The sequence below is a fragment of the Protopterus annectens genome, chromosome 11.part0 (genome assembly GCF_019279795.1).
Source record: "Protopterus annectens isolate FY-2018-M chromosome 11.part0, PAN1.0, whole genome shotgun sequence".
In the NCBI taxonomy this organism is placed as follows: Eukaryota; Metazoa; Chordata; order Ceratodontiformes; family Protopteridae; genus Protopterus; species Protopterus annectens.
Window position 1 is genome coordinate 411873314 of NC_056745.1, and position 21385 is coordinate 411894698.

A 21385-nucleotide genomic window follows, 5' to 3' on the forward strand; every position below is an offset into this window, starting at 1 on the left:
TTTTTGGCAAGTCAAGATTAATGCCTGCTTTTCACCAGGTCTCAATAACAGATAGGAATTTGTAATGTATTTGAAAAGGAAAAGGCTTAAACATTAAGTGATTGATGTAAGTGTTTATATATGTAACATTTATATGTTTTTAATAAAAAAAAATTTAAATTTTAAAATAATCATATGACATGTTTGATCATGTGATTTTTATTAGTATATAAAGTGTTGGGTGTGCCAAGAAAAAATCAGTCTGAAGTCTCAGAGTTAATAGGAGTGAGACGAAAGTGCTAACTAGGATTATCTGTTTTTTTTATGTTTCATAGACATACTCAACAAGAAATCATCATTATCTTATATTATTATCCAACATAAGCCTGATGTTCTCACTGTAACTGAAACTTGGCGTAAATGCAGCATTAATGACTCTGAAGTTATACCACCTGGCTATAATATCATCAGTAATGAACATATAAAGAGGAAAGGTGGTGGTATTGCTTTAATATTTCCCAGCACTTACCAAATTTCCCTTGCAGGAAACCAACACCAAAATTCAGTTCAGCAAAGTTTCTTATTGCTTTCCTCAAAATAAAAAAAATATATAAACAAATATGTATTACTGTCCTTTATATTCCTTGTGGTGATAATACAGCTGTAGTGGAAGATATCCTATATTGGATATCCATAACTTTTCCGTAATATAAAATATTACTAGCTGATTTGAATGTCAATTGGTTGGATATAAATTCTAACTCCCCTACATCTAGCATGAACTTATATGGTTTCTCACAACTATTTAATAGCCCCACACATTATAGCAAGACATCATATTCTCTATTAGACTGGATCCTAGTATAAAATCCTCGTAAATATTCCACCACAGGTACACTGTCAGATTCTCTCAGTGATCACCTCCTAATCTATACAAGACATCTCACACATCCAGTTAAACAGCATATTTATAAAACAACACATAACCTTTCTAAGTTTAACCTAGAGCTGTTCATTACTACACTATCATCCAATAAATGGAACTTGTTAAAAATCCTCCCATTAGACGATTCTCTAATTGAATTCAATACTTTTCTAAATCTCCTAAATAGCCTTGCACCTCCTAGATGGAAGAGATTGAAAACAAATAATGCAATGTGGGTATCCAAAAAGAGTAGAATGCTAATGCAGGATAGAGAAAAAGAATGGCAGAAATGTAAAACACCTCAATATCTTGAAAACTTCTGAATGCTTCACAGTCGTACTAAAAAGCAAATAAATGAAGATAAAAAACTATACTATATTTATTTTCAGAATAATAATAAACATAACCCTAAAAATTTTGGACATCCATTAAAGAAATCTTACATCCCGGCCAAACATTCAACCCAAAGCCCTCTCCTGATAACTCACCACTCGAAACTGGAGTACAGTTTAGCTTTTATTTTACAGATAGCACAGTATCTCTAATCAAGGATTCCTCAATATCTAATCCTAACCCTGCCCAACAGCTATGTATCACCACATCCACTTTTATGTTCAAACCTGTGCCTGCATCCTATATAAAACTACTCTTAAACAAACTTACACCATGCTCTTCTTCAGCTGATGACCTTCCAAGCGAGTACCAAAAAAAAGCTGCCAATAGCACTGCCTGTCCTGTCTCAATTCTTACAAGTAGGTCAGTCTGGGAATCCCATGTTCTCTCTCTCTCTCTCTCTGGAAAAAGTCACACATTATCCCTCTGCACAAAGGAGGAAATTCAACAGACATTAATACTTTTAGACCTATAGTAATCATATCCCCAATGCCAAAATGCTTAAAAAGTGTGTTCAAAAACAATTGCTAGACTATTTCCTGCAGGAAGAACTCCTATCCCCTAGACAGCATGGCTTCTGTCTTTCCCATAGTATTAGCACTGCTCTTCTAACCTATATTGATACTGTCAATAAAGCTAGAGACGATGGCAAACTAGTCTCTTCCTTATTTGCAGATTTGTCTAATGCCATTGACACAGTTTGTCACAGCAAACGTCTACTTCAAATGTTGTCAGTAGGTCTTTCTTAACCCACCCTTATGTGGTTCAAAAGTTACCTATGCAGTAGGTATCAGTCAGTAAAATGGCACTCCATGTTTTCTCCTTACCTCCCAGTCACCACCGGTGAACCGCAAGGCTCTATTTTTGGTTCCCTCCTCTTTAACATTTTCACCAACACCATTTATATTTTATATATATTTTTAGCCACCCTAACACAATATGCAGATAATTCCACTCTAATTAGCATATCTGACAACATGATACACCTCCAAAAACTTACTCAGAAAGCTTTACCATCCACTGAAACATGGCTTTGTAACTCAGAACTCATGCTCAACCCAAAAAAGACCAAACTACTATTTTTTTCCCCAAATCCCTCTTTCATGAAAAAACAAAATTGAAAGCCCTCTTTCTTGATAATACAACCATTGAAGTTACTTCTCATAGCAAACTATTGACATGATAATGGATGATAATCTGACATTCAATCTGCATTTACAAAATTGCATAAGAAAACTCATCAGAAACTAGGGATACTTTACAGAGCCAAAAACTTTCTTATAGACGCGTCTAAAACTATACTTGCCACTACTTGTCTCCTTCCCACACTTCTTTATGGTGCTCCCATCCTTACTAACCTCCATGCGTCACAAAAATTAAAACTTGAACAATGCTATAACAAAATTGCTAAATTTGCAGCATATGCCCTTTTCAGAACCCACCACTGTATAGCACTGAAAAGCCTAAACTAGTTAGAACTGCCACATCAGCTAACATATACACAACTTCTTATCACATATAAAATTATCCAGCATCCATTTGTCTGTCCAGCACTAAAAAACATTCTATACAACTATGTTCCCAGCTGGTCATTGCAATCTAATGCCAAAAACTCCTGTCTGCAAACTTAACAAATCTGTTAGGCATTGTCTGTACTTGTACAAGGTTGCTAATGCCTGGAACTCCTTACCTGTGTCCATCATGTTTATACCCTCCCTCCCATCTTTCAAAACCATGCTGAAAAACTTTCTAGCTAATATCTGGCTCTGTTCTTGCTCAAACCCAGGATAAACTATATCCCTAAATGTGAATAAGTACATTTTTATTCCGTATACCTCCTTACTGTCCCTTCTTCACTTACTTCCTTACTGCTATCTAATTCTCTTCCCTGACTTTCTCTCAAAATATAACTTTAGCCTGTTTTTTCAGTTCATATTGCAATTCCTACTTGTATTAGACTAACTTACCTTTAATTTCTCTACAAACTGTCTCAAATTTCTCTGAATATTAAATGATTGTCATATATCTTGTATTGATTCTTAACCAATGTTTTTATATTATGTCTAAATTGTTAAAATTATTTAAACTGCAGATTTTTTTGTTTTATTTTTGAAGATTATAAAATTATTGTTTTTAAAATGTTGTGTAATAATTTGGAGCTTTTCTCCCCAGGCTTCCATTGAAAATGGGCTTCTAACCAACTGGACTTTCCCAGTAATCAAATGTCGATAAATAAATAAATTAATTAATTAATAAAATAAAACCTTATATTTCTGGTAGGATGATCTTACCACTTACTAACACTTGGACCAGAAAGCCAAAATCCTCCCATGTGAACCACTCTCAATAACTTTCTACTGAGGGCTGCACTCACTAAATTAGATTAAATTAAGCTAGATTTTTTTAATGTTGTTTAAAACTTTTACTTTTATAAGACTTCTTTAGGATAGTGAGTCTTGGTATCTTCAAGTTAATTTCCAGGCAGATCCAATGAAGCTTTACAATGAAAATGATGTTAAAGATCCATTCAACCATTAACACAGAGACCTTTTAGTTTTAGTTTAAATTCATTTAACTACTTAATGTATTTTTCACTCTTTTTATTCATTGCATATATTTTTTGTCATGTTTTAAAAAATGAGTGGTGATTTTTTGGGGTTCCTATTCGAAGACCGAAGATGCATTCTTTCTAATGAGTCCTGGTCGAACTTAAAAGACTGAAACGCCAAAATATCGAAGTGGCTTTTAAGCAAATTCTTTCCCTGGGAAAGAATTTGCTTGGCTGCTTTGTTACTTTGCCATTTTCAGCACTGTAGTGCGGTCTCGAAGTTGGTATATTTAAGTAGGGGGTGTGGGGGGGCAAAGCACCCCACTTAATGTAATGTTTAAAGTATTTTGTTTTTTTTTTGTTGGAACAGCGATTTTTTTTCCCTTGGAAAAAAAAATCACTGTTCTTACAATTCGACATTGTAAGCTTTCGCTTACATAGGGTCGATTAATCACTGTTCGCTTTTTTAAGCGTTCGGTTATCTAATATAGACCCATTTTTTGGCACCAAAATTACGATTTAAGAAAAGGTTGTTTTGAAAATATTTTAAGGGCAAGATATTATTTACTCAGAAAGGCAACCTACCAGCCATCCGCTAAAAGGGACACACCTGCAGGGATGGCCGACTGGGTATCACACCCCCAATTTTGTTTATTAAGTAGAAGCTGATAAAGTTATCTTTCTGTAACACAGTGCTCATCTGCCTCCATCAAAGATTTAACTGACAAAAGAAGAAGGCTTCTGCTTTTACTTCCATCAACTGGCTTTCACAATTTCTTTACTTTACAGTTATTACTCTATGGATCCTGACCTTCTCCACTGCAAAAGTAAAAGAAATAAGCAACAATGAATGGCAGCAGCAGAGGACTCACATGAATCAAGTGTCTCCTATGTGCTCAAACATATCCGTGGGCATGTAGGATTTTTTGGTTTATCTGATACTACAATAAGGATAACTAGAAAGATATATGAAGGATCAAAGGTAAGAGTCAAAGTGGGAGAGATCCTCTCAGATAGGTTGTCTTTGAACACAGGAGCCAGGCAGGGTGTCCTCTTTGCTCTTTTTTATTTGCTTTATATTTATAGATATTGGCAAAGAAAACAAGGGACTTGGAAATTCAAGGATACAATTAATATGGTAACCAATAAAAGTTGGCTTTATTTGCAGATTATATTATTTTTGTTCTTTATAATTCCAGAAAAGGACATCTCAGTAGTGTGGAATACCTTGAGACAATGTCAGTTCTTTCCAGGATATAAAATTAATGAAGCAATATCCATATTTATAGGGAAGCAATAAGGTAAAGTATTTAGGAGTATGTATTAAAAAGGTTTCTGTTAATAGAAGTGAAGGGTACCTGGGAAGAGACTAAACAAGTGATAATATAAAGACTAAGAAACTGGAAGCTCTTTTTATGGATATGGATAGTAAGATACAAACAGTGAAATGTTTTTAGTCCATTTAGTTTTATATACAGGTCAGGCACATTTTTATCAAGCATAGGAGAAGTTGTGAACAATAATTAATAATGAGAGGAAGGAATTTATCTGGGAGTGGAAGAGGGCAAGAGATAAGTGGGATAACAACAAGATTGTTTAGAATGAGCTGACTTGAAGGGAAATTTTTAGAACTGCACAGTTAAGTATCATACACATAACACAAGGAGAGGGCTATAATTCACAGTGGAACAGATGATAAAGCAAGGACAGAGTTCAAGAAATAAGGAGAGAGACAGAGTAGGATTTTGGATCCAGCTCCATAAGGAGAATAATAGCAGCCATATAAAATATTAGATATATAAAATTGCAGAAGGCATTTTAAGAACAAAGCCAACTTAGGAATGGAGAAACGAGGCTTTGCCAATAGAGCTGGAATACTGAAAATAGGCAAGAGGGAGTAGGAATTCACCGGAGAAAACTGGCAAAGAAGCCAAGGTAATAGGAGCAAATAACTAGACAGGGTGGAGTATTATATTGGGATGAGGCCAATAAGAAGTTTGGAGACTGCCTTCCCTACCAGAGACTAATCTCAGAGTACAGGCAAAGAGAAAGGGATAGGGGAGTCCTAAGTAAAAGACCTTCTCTGGTTTAGATTTTAGTTGAATCTAGAGCTGATGTTAAAAAAGGGATAATTAGAAGTGAATATAAAATGTTGCATGATAACTATAAGAATCAATCAAAGGAGATTAAAAAAGAGATTGGAAAAGCAATTTACAAGGGAGCAGTGGGAGGAAAATGTGTGGCTCCCAATGTGCAACAATGTCCAGAAGGTTTAGGATTTTTGCTTGGAAGTGTTTGTATAGGTATTTTTATACCAAAAGTAGACTTCAGATAATGCTTCCTCAGATAGTTAATGTTGGAGGTATAATAGGGAAGAAGGTAACTGGTAACATGTTTTTTGGGAGTGCAAGGAGTTGGCAGATTAAAAAAAAATCCCTGCAGAGTACTCTGTCAGAAATATCGGAGAAGCAAATATCTGTAAAGAAGAAAATAATTCTTTTGAGCTGGGGCACAGGATTTGAATTGTATAGGCTTAATAAGACCCATTAAATATTTAATTCATTTGACTGCCAAAAAGCAATTGCTAGAAAATGAAAATGAAAATTCAAACCAGCTGTATTTGACGTGCTGAATATAGTAAACGAGATGAAAAGAACTGGAAGAGGGATCTTTAGAAAAGGGAAGGCGCAAATAGCATTGAAATGTATGGAATTTGTGGCAACAATACATACATAATAATATTCAGGGTGAGGAGTGAGGTTTATAGGAAGGCAGAAATTAAGTAATTTATGTAATAGGATAAAAAAGAGTTGTTATAAAGAAAGAAAATGTATGTAATGTATAATTGGAGGCAAATGGAAAAATGTTAATATGGTTTGTTTTCTTTTCTGTTAATGCATGTATGCTTATGTTTTAAGTGATAATTTAATAAAGCTGTTTAAAACAACTATTTTATTGTATTTATTTATTTATCCTTTGTTGACTCGGTTAGTCCTACTAGGCTAGTAGCCTTTTTATACCAGACACCTGAGGTGGTATTTATACTACTAGAATAAATTTGGCAAGGGCATCAAGGAACTTCCACTACTCTTTTCAATAGGTACCATGGATCGTTTACATCAACCTGAGCTACAATCAACTCAAGCAGATGGGGCCTTGGTTTAACATGTCAACAGAAGGATGAAAGTAAAGGGACTTGCAAGGTAAGGTTTGGAGTTCTGCAATTCATCTGGTCTCATTAATGTAACTAAGAGGAGTGTTTCTAAGACAAAACTGAGGTCTGCTGAATGGGGTGGCTCAAATGGAGGCTGAGTTAATTTTTCTAGCACAAAGGTGAGATTCCAAGGTGGTCTTGGTAATAATAATAATAATGCCCATTTGTTAACCAGGTAGGCCCACTTTATATGCAGTCTGTTTTCAGGAGTGACCCAGGAGCAAGGTCTGTCTAAGTGACTTGCTCAAAGTCACACAATAGGCAAATGAGGGTGGAGGGAATCACAGTAGGCAAATGAGGGTAGAGGGAATCACAGTAGGGAAATGAGGGTGGAGGGAATCACAGTAGGGAAATGAGGCTGGAGGGAATCACAGTAGGCAAATGAGGGTGGAGGGAATCAAACCTTGTGCCACTCTCATTAACAGGGGGGTGAAATAAGAAAGTGCCTTTTTAAAAATTTCTGCAAATCCTTTAGAAAGCATGAGACAGAAAATTAACTCCTTTGTGAAAAATTAGATATCACTGCTAAATGAATGTTAGTGGCAGAAAAACTGGATTATGCATAAAAAGAGATGATAGAAAGCAAAGAACTGAATAGACTGGGGCAAAGATGGGGTCCAATCCTATCAGAGTAGTCCACTGGAAACATTTTAGCTATTTTCTCTTATACGACTTGCAAGTAGATGATTCCTGGGAAGCTGTTCGGATATGGATCACCCTTGTAGGAAGATTTGGGATCCTGGCCATTAATGGAAGTGGAAAAACACATGCGGTTAGCTGAAGGGAAATGATGGCTGGATGAAGCATCTGGACTGATAAAGGAGAAATGGAGTTGGATCTAGAAGCAGAAGGACTTCCCTGAGGTGAGCCATAGCAGGGAAAACAACAGTTCATGAGGCTGGAATGGAGCTATAAGGATGACTGCTGCTCTGCACAACTTTGCTTTCTGGCTATATTTCCTCATCAGGGGAATGGAATTTATAAGATGTCATCTGGATAGCCTTAAAAGTGAGTCTAACTTCCTCAGAAGTGTATTCTACCCATTCAAACATCTGTGAACCTACTCTTAAGTCTGTCAACACCAACTGCCCTTCAAGCCCTCAAGTCCCTAAATTTGATGAAAGCAACAACATACAAAGTGCCAAATGCCTGATATTCAATGTGAATTATTTAGTGGATGCTACAAGTTCAGATCAGATCTGATGTCCGCTTATAGACTAGAGCATCTCTTGGGGAGTGCCCTTGTGGGGTGCAAGGAAAAAAGTTGCTACATTTGGTATTGCAGACGGATGCAAAAATTTAGCAATAAGGCTATGCCCAGTGACAGAATAAGGCCCGTGCTACCTGAGGATAGAGGGACCACTCATAAGGCATCAGGATACACTTAGTGAACTGGAAGAAAGATACCCAGACAGTTCCAATAGTAGTAGGAGCAACTGGTCTTATAAAAAAATATTTACATTCATATTTAGATATGTTACCAATTCATGTAACACCCTACGAATTGCAGAAGGAGTCATTACTGTGCACATTGTGGGTGCTGCAAAGAGCACTTTTGGCTGACATCAAAGAGTGAAACAATACTAATTTCATGAACTTTAATCGTACTTTGACTTAGGAATAGGGTCCATTCCTGTCATGGTATTAGAAACCCAAAAGACTTGGAGAAATTAAAAACAGAAGCACTGGACAGTTCTTTTGAATGAGTATGTCTGTTGCCATAAAAAAGCATTGGTTTGAGATCATCCATTCCCACACTTTCATTGCATAGGAGATATGATGTGATTTATACCTGCTTACTGGTGTACATATCACTGTCATGTTGCTTATGTTCATTGATATTACTAAAACATAGTGTGAAATGTTTGATGCTATGTTTTAGTATTGAAGAAGGGTTCTGCCCGAAAGCTTTGCTTTATAAAGTGTTTTTCTCTACCAAGTTTTTGTGTTATATCAGTTTTGCAGCTTGTTTTTTCTTGTCTTATGTTCATTGATACCACACCCTGGGAGCGAAGGTCATGAAAAGCTGTTAGGAGGACTGCTTTCATCTTCAGTATGTTGATGTGTATACTGGCCTCCTCAGAAGACCATGCCCTTCGGGCTGCGTGCTTTGCACAATGCCCACTTCCATGATGATTGTGACCAAAGAGAGGGGAATTAATGGAAATCTTATGGTTAGGATACAGCTGGTAACCCACCATAAGAGATGCATCCTTTATGTGGATGTTAATCTGTAAGTTTTGCCCAAGTCATTCTCCATTTGTTACCAATGAACTTAGAGTGTCCACTGAATAATCTGCATTTGATATCAGGTATTTGGCACTTGGTATGTTGTTATTTCCATCAAATCCAGGGTCTTGAAGGCTTGAAGGGCAGTTGGTGTTGACAGATTTAAAAGTAGGTTCACAGACGTTTTAATGGGTAAAATACACTTCTGAGGAAGTTTGACTCATTTTTAAAGACTGTCCAGACAGCATTTTATAAACACCAGAAACTGAACTGACTCCAGTTGTGACTCCTCTTGGTTAATGGCGATCCCTAGAGACAAACAAAGTTAGAGAAGGTGGTACCTTATTTGAATAAGTGATTCCTTGTTAACAGATATGAACAACCAGTCATTTAGGTATGAAAAGAGCTGGATTATTTGATTCCTCATATGAGAAGTGACCACAGCCATGCAATTGGCAAACACTGTAGGAGTTGTGATGAAAACAAACGGCAGGGTTCAAAATAGGCAATGAGTTGTTCTGACCTAGAAATGCAGGAATGTCCCGGACTCCTTGGCAATTTTGATGTGCAGTTATATGATCTGGAGATCCAACAAGCCTATCCAGCCTCCCCCCGTAGACAAAGAATGATGGATTGCACCATGGCCGTCTAGAATCTCTTTTATTTCTTTTGGCATATTGGCTTAGGCTTCTGAGATCCAATATTGGCCTGAAGTCCTTTGAGTTCTTTGGAACCAAAAAGATTCTTAAGTAAATCATAGACCCACTCCCTGGTATGGTGAGACTTCTTGGATGGCTCTTTTGAGTAGGAGGTTTGAGGCCTCTTCTTTTGCTGCCCTTATTTGATGGGAAAGGATGTCCAGAAAGAGAGGGAAAAGAGAATATATATTTTTTATCACTCTTTGCTTCTTCCTCCCAGCCAATCAGTCCATTTGTTCCCCATCACTGTGTTGAGGGTTGACAGGTCCTCCCATTCAGCCGTTACTAGGGTAAGGGTTGAATGGGAAGAGATATCATCAAAACTGCCATTAGGGTTGATTCAAAAGTTTTTCCTTCTTTTGGTCCTGCTGTCCCCATGAACACCTGGTTTGCAAAGATGGAGGGTGATATGCAATGGGATGTCTGTGCTGGTCATCCCTCAATTCTGCAAGGGATGCTGCCATAAAGCAGACCTACTCACTCCCCCCTCAAGCAGTGCAAGGGGTTTTGCTGGTCTACAGCACTTCCTCATGTGCTTCTCCTATCATCCAGTACCCTCCCCACCTCCTCAGGACAGACAAGTGGTCCACAACCCATCACTCCTCTCTCTCCCTGCCTGGTTCTTCTAATGCTGTGGCCACTAATCAAACCCCAGTCACCTACTTGACAGAAAGGTCTCCATCCTTCCGTGATGTGGAGACAGGCAGAGGAGGACAGTTTTGGGAAAGTGGAAACGGGAATGGTCTTGCCTGTGTATAGATACTATCTCCCTAATTCATTTGTCCCTTGTCATGGCCATTCATGCAGCCTGCTGGAATAGATGACCCCTGCCTGCTCCCAGAGTGGAGCAGTCAGCAAGATCTTAGAGGTTCTGCTGTTGCCTTCCCTGGAAGGGACCAAATGCACCCTGATTTTGTGGATTGTCAAGGCCTCAAAGGCAGCATCTGTTGAAGGATGCCCAGCATCCTCTGCTGGAGTTCCTATCATGAAACAGGTCAAGGACTGTCTGTGGGAGTTTTGAAACCACAAGCTCTTAGGACCCTTATAATTCCTGGAAAAGAACATTTGGAGAGCTATGAACTTGACTTGCACAGTAGGCAATGTTTTGCCCTCTTGCTAATTGTTTCTAGTTTCTCTATCATGCTATGTTAAAAAAGCAATGATACATCAAAGAGGGAATTCTTGAAGGATAACTTAAGGTTCTCCACAAAGTCACATAGATGATGCCAGGCACAGCATCTCATGGTGGTACCTTTTCTGACAGCTTTAAGTGCTTCATCAGCCATATTATGTAACAAGTGCTTTGAAAACATAGTCACCACCTGCTTATGAAGTGTCACAGGTCATGTTGCTGTGTAAAAGTTCTTTTCAGTTATGTCATGCTGGAACCTCTTCATATATATCAGGTAATTTAAGGCCCTTCTGGAAAAGGTACTTGATGCCTAAGTGCACTTCCCCAGTCTATCTACTGTCCTGAAATCCTTGTCTGGGAGATGGACAGACTCTCATCTGAGTGTTCTCTCTTTTGGTCAACTTTCATACAACCATGGAGTCAGCAAGGGGACCCAATATTGCTTGTCCTTAGGAGGATGCAATATCTTGCCCACCTTACTAAGAATGGGCTCAGCTAAATCAGTTTGTCATAAAGTACTTACCACTCCACTGTTGATCATGCAGTCAATAAGGGGAACCACCCAAGAAATAGACGGGGCATATTAAAAAGCCTCCATCAGAATCTCTTCATCAGGGGGAGTGAGTCCGTGGGCCAAGTCCCACTCTAGCTCACTGATTCTAGGATTTTCCAAATTTGAAGTTGTCTAGAAGGGAATGTGGGAGCCCTCTCCTTCTTCAAGATCTTAGTCCTGTGCTAAAGACTCTGAAGGGGAATCTCTTCTTACACTTCCTCTTTCTTGGCACCTCAGATTGGGAGTCTTCTAAGGGATAGGAGGACTGCTCTGATCATTGCGGGCTTCGTTTTCTGAGGCTTTTCAATGTTCTGTCTTGGTGGAGCTCATGACTGGAGCCAAAGGAGCTAGGACATCTGATCTGCCATGTCTTGAGAGTGAAGTTAATCTTTCAAGTACTTCAAATGCTGACAAAGTACCTGCAGAGTCAATTTAGCCAGTGCCAAAGTTAACCTTAGTGCCAGTGAGGCCAACATCAAAGAAGGTCTAACACTGAGAGACATCGACCCCTGGACAACTCCCAGATCAGCACAGAGAGGTCAAGAGCTGAAGTGTTGGAAACAGTGTATGGCACTGATGGACTCTGTTCCAACAATAATGCGGACCTCTTGAACCTAACTTCTCAAGGCCTAACCTCTATCAAAATCAAATGGCTTATATCAAGAATGACAGTATTGACAGACTCAGATCCAAATGAGCTGTCCTTTTCAGCACTGACATAGATCAAGCTGGAATCACTGATGGTTCCAAATTCCTTTGTGTTGGAATCAGGCCTAGAAAAGCAGCCTAGGAGGAAGGGTTATTGTGTGGACCTCTCTTCCCTAGAGACAGAGGGGGACAGTATGATACCCATGTCAATCTGTGCTTAAATAAATGCCCTCATGTGCTTCAAGTCATATTGCATTGAAAAGCACCTGCAAGATATCATCCAACAGGATGACATGCCAGATGCAGGTCCAGACTCCATGAATAAGGACAATTCCTACTCAAAGGAAAAGCAGCCTGCTCTTTTACTTAGAGAAGGATCTCTGATGTTGACTACCTCTGTAGAGGATGACTCCTTAGAAATCCTGGGGCAATTCCTTCTCAGAGGAAAAGCTACCTGCCTTTTTCCTCTATGAAGGATCCTGGAAAATGCCTACTTATGCATAGGGTGACTCCTTAGGAAACTGTATCAAAGAAGCAGTGATGGTTGGCCCTTAATGAGGATCCTGATGGGATGGCTCAGTGCCAAAGTCTTAAGAGACGGGATGAGTTTTGAAGTCTGCTGTTCAGGTCAAGGTTGTTTAGGGGAAAAATCCACAGGATGCATTTGCACTTTCCTTTTTTTACTTTCTCTTTTGTCTGCCTTCTCTAAGGGAATTATCAGCAGTAAGAAAATCTTTTAAAGTCATTTTATTTTTATGCATCTTCAAAGTCTTTTTCACTTTGCAAATTTCACACTGTTCTTACAAATGATCTGGCCACAGGCACATCAAGCATAAATCATGTTTGGGACAGTGTGACCGCATCTACCACATTTTTTAACACTGAGGCATTTTCCATTTTAAATAACAAAACAAGAGGAACTGAACACATCACCAATAATTAAAGCCTATTCTAAAAGAAAAAAAATAGACAATATTACTGCACAGTTAAACAAGGGCAACAAACCCAGCTAATAGCATTTAGATAGGCCTGCAGTCCCAGACAAAGGTGTGTGGGGGGGGACGACGACAAATAGAGCTCAGAAGTGAACAGCCATGATAAAAACTACAAGAAAGTTGAGTTCAAATAATGGAAATGCTCAATTTTCTGATAATTAAAAGAAGAAAAGAGAAGTAAGGCTAAAGCTTAATTAAGATCATTGTTCATTGATCATGGTAGCAGATGTGATCTGAAGTTGATGTTTTATGTGAGATATGGGAGGAGCTGCAGCTGAGGAGAGATGTTTGCAGAGTTAGCACCTATGGGCAGTAGAGTCTTACCCAGTGAAGTGGATGGACTGGGTAATCTATGATACAATTTTATTTTAATGTTCCAGTTATATGGATGTGTTCACATATTTACTTTATCTTGATAAGTCCTAAAAGAAAATGGAATGGCATAGTTCCTTTATGTGGAGGCCATGGTGGTGCAGCAGTTAGCGTTGTTGCCTCACAGCAAGAGGTTCTCCCGTTCGATTCTTGGCTGGAGCGCCTTCTGTGTGGAGTCTGCATGTCCTCCTCGTGGTCGAGTGACGTTAAAGACATGCAGGTAGGTGTGTGCATGAATGGGTGTACCTCCTTTGAAGGTTGGGCATTGGGCTGGCAACTTGCCACCATAAAAATCCACTGCCAATCATTAGCGGGCGGGAGTTCAGCTGTGGCGACCCCCAACCGGGAAAAGCCGAAAGACTTTATAGTTCCTTTATGTACCCCTACTATGTTTTACTCTGACAGAAGTTTACCAAACAATTTAATTATATTTACTATTCAGTACCATACCTCTCAACCTGTTAGAGCAAGAAATCTGAACAAAGCCATAAATAAAAGTGGGACAAAGGCCCAAAAATAGGGATAATTTTTAAATATTGCTCTTACAAGCTTAGAAAGTTGCTAGAATAACAGGTTTTGCATTAGCATGGATTTTCTGAAGGGTATGAAGTCTGAAACTCAATTGTCTGTCATTATTTTCTAACTTCAATCTTTAATGATTTGCCACAAAATTGCCAGAAAACCATAATTTTATGAAAAAAGGACCACAAATATGAGGCAAAAATCTGGACATTCTGAGAAAATCTGTACAATTGAGAGGTATGTGAATCAGTACTCATGGCTGATGTGAATTTTAAAGCAAGAAAGCTTGCTTTTTGATGTTTATAAACTGTTTTGATTGAATGGTTTCACTTTTGCAGGAAAAAAAAGTATTTTATACTGGAAACTAACAAGCTGTCGCTATGCAAAGTGTTTGATGAAAGAACATCTCAATTCAGCCTATTACTTATATATATTTCTATAAAGTAAGATGCTCATTGCTTTTACACTGTCTGATTTTTGTACTTCTTTTTTTTTTTGCTTTAATCAAGGTTTTAAACAACAACATACATTAACATATTATTACAAACTTATTTTTTATATATGAGTGGCATAGGTATTATAGGTATTAACACAGGTTCTACTTAACACCTTCAAAGATATGATTTATTTACTGTGGAAAAGCTTTATATTCTATAGAGTTACTGGAGTTTATGTACAGTTATTTTGGTTATTGTATTATTCAACGGCCCTTAATAACAAATATGATGACCTCCCTTATAGCACAATTTATAACTGGTAACCAAAATATGTTATCAATATACAGCACCTTTTGTTATCTTCTCATGTCTGGTTGAAAATGGCATTAAGTAAGCTGCTGCAGTGCCATACAGGAATAAAGCCCTGACTACAGCCCAGTTGACCTGTGTTTGATTGGTAGCTCGGGTGACTGATGGAGTTACAGGGGTGGGTGCTTGCTGGTAATGCTCTCAAAGGGGAGGCATCATCCAAAGAAGGGAGTTGCCCTCAGAAGTGCCAAATGAGCATAGAGGGTGAGCAAAGGGAAGGTGGATAGGGCATATAATGCAAAAAAAAAAAAAAAACCCCTAGTGGGAAGCATAGATGGTCCAGCCCCCGGGATATCCTTAAGATCCACAATCATCCGCAGCAAAACCAGAAGAAGTTCTAGAGGGTTAGGAGAATGGCTGGTAGACCCAGCTTATACTGGGGACTGGGCTGATAATAATGCTGAGGAGACCAAAAAAAATTATTTAAGGACAAAAAAAAAAAAGGAAATAGCATTAAGTAATGTCCAGTTGACCCTTTTTGATTTTTTTTTTGACAGTGGTCTTACTGACCTTTCTTAGTTCATCTTTACCAAGTTCATAATGGAATATGGTACTATTTAGGAATCAACTCACTTGGTATGGTTTGTTGCTAAAGTGATTCCCAAAAGAAGGCAATACAGATACTGTATATGTTTTACTGAAACAACAGATAAGTTTATAGGTTCATAAGTAGGTACTAGGCAGTCATTCTCCAGATCATTTCAAGCATTAGCATAGCTAGGGTGGGGCAATTTCCCGGGGTGCAAAGTGTTGGGGGTACAATCAACCAATCTCTCTTTAATGAAATACCGGCTTTTAAATGCCAATATTGCATATGCACTCAAACCTGAGCACTGTAGCACTCTGTGTGTGGTCTGAACTGCAATGTGCTACGTTTTTTTTTAAATAACTAAAACCTGCTGTAGCGCTCCATACAGGCAGGGTATAAACTGTAGCAAACAGTTTAAAAAGAAGAAGAAAAATTTTTTTTTTGTCTTTAAATCAAAACCTGAGCAGGGTAGTGCTCCATGCAATCAGGATATAAACTGTATCAACTGTTTGCTACAAAGCAAGAAGACATTTTTTAAATAAAATAAGTTGAAGGAGGGTTGGAGGCAGAGCACAGAAATGGCACCTGAATGGCTGAGGTGGGCAGGGGGGCGTGTCGAGCATCTGGCCACCTGGTTGGTGGACCACTGGAAGGAATTCTGTTTTTTTTTTTTTTTTGGAAGAGATGGGGAGGGCACAGATCTAACTGCAATAAGTTTATTGTTGTGATTGGCTTATTAAAGTGAAGTGCTTTTTTTTTTGCTCTTCACTTGGAAAGCTGACAGGGTGGGGCACCATTTCATAATACTGGCCTAGGGTGCTGGTCGAACCAGCTTTGCTTTTGATTTCAAGCCTAGACAAAAAAAAAAAAAAAACAATTAGAAATTTCCCTCTAGCCTCTAGGAGTGCAAGACAAGATAGATCAGGAGAGAATTTGGGTCTGTCCATCCAATTATCTAGGTTTACCTCGAAGGTGGCAATGTGCTACTCTGCCTGACATGCAGTATAAGTTTCTTCCAGAGGTGAGGGATATGTTGAGATATGAATCTATCATGCCAACATGTCCTACTTATCTGCTGATGGTTTAGTTCTTTTAACAGAGTATTTGATGTACCATCAGTTCTGCAAAACAATAGGAGATCATATAGGGTTGGATCTTTCATGGCACGAAAGACTAGACATAGGTCTCCACGGGAGTCTTTAAGAGACTGACTAGAGAAGGAGTTGCCAGTCTGTCCTGATAACTGGGATTTTTGAGGCCACTGATCTTTTTAATTATGAATTTCTGAGGTCTCTCACTACTAAACGTTATGGCCACTGATACCATTGACAGGCTCAACCACATCACAGATTAAGGGTGAAAAACTAACAGTGTCCCTCACTAGGTACAATTTTTTTCCCACACATCTCAGCTTGATACATAAGGACAGCGTGTTCTGGAAACAGTGGATAAGTTGGGTTAGACACTTGATGTGCCATTTGGAGCTTTGTTTTGTGCTCATTTTTTATTCCTCACCATTACTGCTGACTTTAGGCTTCCCCAGTGTCTACATTCAATAACCCCGTCTCAGTAGCTCCCACAATGGTTGGATCTCCATGTCAAGGCAGACCTTGCATGTAGGTCCCCAAACTCTATGAATAAAATCTCAGGTGCTGAAGCTGTCCTGATTTTGAAGAGCAAGATGAGCCAGGTGAGGAGCCATCACACTGTGGATTCAGTAGTGTCAAGGATGGACTGCAACATCAGGAACAGTTGAAAGGTGAGCCTTTACTCACACCTGCTCGTCAGAACTTACTGATGTAATCCCAGATTTACTGTTCTACATCCAGACTCAACTCCATGCAAAGACTTGCTTTGCTGAGTGAATTTTAGCAGAGGATCTCTGGTTTTAGTAGACTCCGGCTCTGCTTACACTACCATTTGTTAGGCCAGAGATCTTCTGAAACAGTCCATAACTCTAAACATGCCAAAAGTTTACTTTTCTAATGGTTCCTGGCCTACCCTCAGTTAAACATAGCATTTTCTCTGTGCCTAAATCACACCACTGCTTCTAGCAGTACTTTGTAGAAGAATGTTTTAGCTAAATGAAAGAAAGAGAGGAAAGGAAAGGGGAACAGGGACTAGGTATAAGAAAACAGCAGAAATACAGAGAAATAAAAAGCAAAAAGGCCTTGAAACAAGACAACACTGGCTTTATGTAAGTTTTTTTTTCTTTTAACTTTGTCTGCTAGTGGAGGTATTATTATTTGGATAAAATCTGGTAAGTAGTTCGACTACCTGGCAGTCATATATATTAGATATGTCATATTCACTGTGTTTTTAAATAATATGGTTGGTAATATTTAGTCAATGAATTTAATTCATTTGCAGCTCACATCTTCATTTATGCCAATGTTTTCTTGTGTGCTAAACAAATCATCTTCAAGAGATTATTTGGATGTGGAGCAATTATTTCTTTCTGTGGCAGAAAAAAAAATCAAGTAAGTGGAAACAAAAGTGACTATATTTAACAATAAACTGCAGCAGACTACTGTAGCAGCAGGAGTTGAATCATGTTGTTATGGCAACTAAAGGTGTAAAATGGATTAAAAAGGAACACATTTTCCCATATCAGGGAATAATTCCAGCACTGTATAGTCCTTTCATACTGATTTTTGCTCTTGTTCATGTTTATGTGTTTGAGTGCACTTAAGGGGCTACAGTAAAAATACATTTTCTACATACAATATTTTTATTTACTTTTTGTGTGTCATATGTCTCATATTTCTCCTTCAAAACACTAATGACGCTTGCACAAATTAAACTGATTGCAGAGGTCAGTGAAATGTGCTTCATGCAGTGATGTGAAATGCTAAGTTAATTATAGCAGTAACAATTTTACAGTAAATATAAACAATTCCATTTTAAGATAGTATTCTGTTTTTGACAGTTTGGAAGGAAAAACAGGAACTGGCAATTCATATTGCAGTCATCACCTTCTGTAGACAAACAAGATTATTTTGAGATTAGCTTTCCAGAAACAATACTCCCTGCCTCAGGTTTAGTAGAAGTATTACCAGCAAAATGTTTATGTCATTTTCTGCATGTTTCCTTCAGCACTGCTGGATGAGTTAAACTGCTGTCATGACTGTTTTTTAAAGAAATTCATTCTTCTTATTAAAACTAATAAACCTGAATAAAAGTAGTAAATATAATCTATTTAAGACTCAAAGATAAGGTATATTAGGGTGCATGCTGTCAAATGATAATGGTTAGCTGTGGGTAGTGAGGCATAAAGCAGTCTTAAATATCACACTCAAAATAGTATCAGTAATCATCTTACATAAGCATGTATGCCAGAGATGGTTATAGAAGTCAGAAGTGGTTTTAATATAGTCATACTTGCAAAGCATATTTTATTTTTAAGTGACATGCTAATATCTTTGTCCTTACTGAAATTCATAAAAAAATTTAAGGTACTGCATTAATAAAGGGATTCTGAACTCGCATCTTTCTCTTTTTGCTGATATAATATTAAAAGGTTGTTGTACTTTCGTGAGTATGTCACACCATTAGGTTAAGAAACTCAATTGTACTGTGTATGATATGGTGCTTGGACATGAAGCTTAGCACGAATCTGGCAGTAAAACTGGCACAGAAAGAGAGAAGAGCAATGCCAAAGATTGAAATAAAAGAATGTACGGTTATTTTTGCAGCTGTACTTATACATTATTTTTTAAACAAATTTCATTAACATTTTGAAAAATCTCCTCATAGATTATTTAAAACAAAAGCTAGTTACCAATTAGTGGCACATATTCTTATACCAAGATCATCCTATCAAAGGAAAACCTATTCAAACCTATGTATTTCAACAAACAGTCTCAGTGACCTTCTAATGGGAGTACAAGGTTATTAACTGATTGTATTCTGCCATCTACTATACATTAAAAGAAAACTGAAGTGTGCGTGAGTGCATATACAACTAGACAAGACAATGCAGAGAAAGTGATTATAACAGTGTTGGCAAGCTGTATACCAAAGGTCTTCTACAGTAAATGTGAACATCTACTCAAGAATGTTGTAGAATGCATTGATTATGGGATTTGATGCTGGCTCGGAGAAATAATACAGTTACGTTTAAAGAACTGCAAGTAACTTAAGGCTGTGAGCTACACCGTATTTTTATTTTGATATACTGCTCTGTTATTCTTTAAAATGCTATTTCACATTTCAAATGTTTTAACACAGTTCACATTTTAAGCAATTAAGAAGCTATCAGCTTTTGTTATTACCTTACTGATTATGAACTTATATTGTACAATTAGGTAAATGTATAGATATGTATAGTATTTTAATGCTATCTTGACTTAGGTGCAGTGAACAAGACCTATATAAAACTACTTTTAAACAACTCACACCATGCTCTATTGACTTCAGCTGATGATCATGAGTATCTTAAAACAGCAGCCAATAACATTATCTATCTATCATTATCTAGACCCAGTCCTTATAAACAGGTTAATCCAAGAATCCCACATTTCCTCTCTGTGGTAAAAAAATCACACATTATCCCTCTATACAAAGGAGGTAATTCAACAGATACTACTAACTTTAGACCTATAGCAATCTTACTCCATCTCTCCAAAATACTTGAAAAATGTATTCAAAGCCAATTACTAAACTATCTTCTGCAGGAAGAACTCCTATCCCCACATAACACAGCTTCCATTCTTTCCATAGTCATAACACTGCACTTCTAATCTTTGTAGATACTGTCAATATGGCAAACAAGTCTCTTCCTTATTTCCAGACTCATCTAAAGCCTTCTACACCATTTGTCTCAGCAAAGTTCTATTTCAAATGTCCACACTAGGTCTTTCTCTGCCTACCTTTCTATAGTTCAAAACCTACCTGTCCAATAGGTAACAGCCAGTAAAATGGCACTCCAGACACCCTCCATACAGCCCATCCACTACGAATGCACCATAAGGCTTTGTTCCCCTCTGTTTTAACATTCTCACCAACACCCTCCACACATCCTCACAGCAAGCCTCCCTAATACAAGACGCAGATTACTCCATACCCACATGCACATCAGACAACCTGGTATATCAACCAAATAATTACTCAAGAAGCTTTAACAGCTACAGCAACATGGCTTTGTAATTCATAACTCATGCTTAACCCCCCCCCAAAAAAAAAAAAACTACTTATTATGATAATGTTAAATTCAACTTGCATATATAAAATTGCATAGAAAAAAATTGGGATACTTTACAGTGCCAAAACCTTCCTTATCAATGCAACTAAAACTGCACTTGCCACTACTTAACTCCTCTCCTCACTACTTTATGGTGCTCCCATCCTTACTAACCTCCAGGCATCAGAAGAAGAAAAACTGGAACAATGCTATAATAAAATGGCTAAATTCGTAGCAAATAGTCCTTTCAGAACCCACCCCAATATAGCCCTAAAAAGCCTAAATTAGTTAGAATTACCCCATCAACTAACATATACGCAGCTTCTTACCACCTATAAAATTACCCAGCATCCATCTGTTTGTCCAGCACTAAATACCATTCTACACAACTATGTTCACACTTGGTCATTACAATCCAATGACCAAAACCTCCTCTCTGTCCACAAACCTATCATATCTGCTGGGCATAGCCTGTACTACCATATTGGTAAGGCCTGGAATTCTTTACCTGTATCCATCAGGTCAATAACCTTTTGCCAGTCCTTTAAAACCACTCTGAAGATGTCCTAGCAAAAATCTGTCTCTGTTCTTGCTCAACCTCAGGATAAACTATATCTCTCAATATGAACAAGTACCTATTCATACCTTACACCTCCTTAC

The 21385-nt window shown here is 37.9% G+C and overlaps 1 protein-coding gene across 8 annotated transcripts in view; it reads right to left on the reverse strand.

Moving 5' to 3' along the window:
- Positions 1-21385, reverse strand: part of ANKS1B (ankyrin repeat and sterile alpha motif domain containing 1B) — a 6771497-nt gene that overhangs the window by 388451 nt on the left and 6361661 nt on the right. The window lies entirely within an intron of this gene.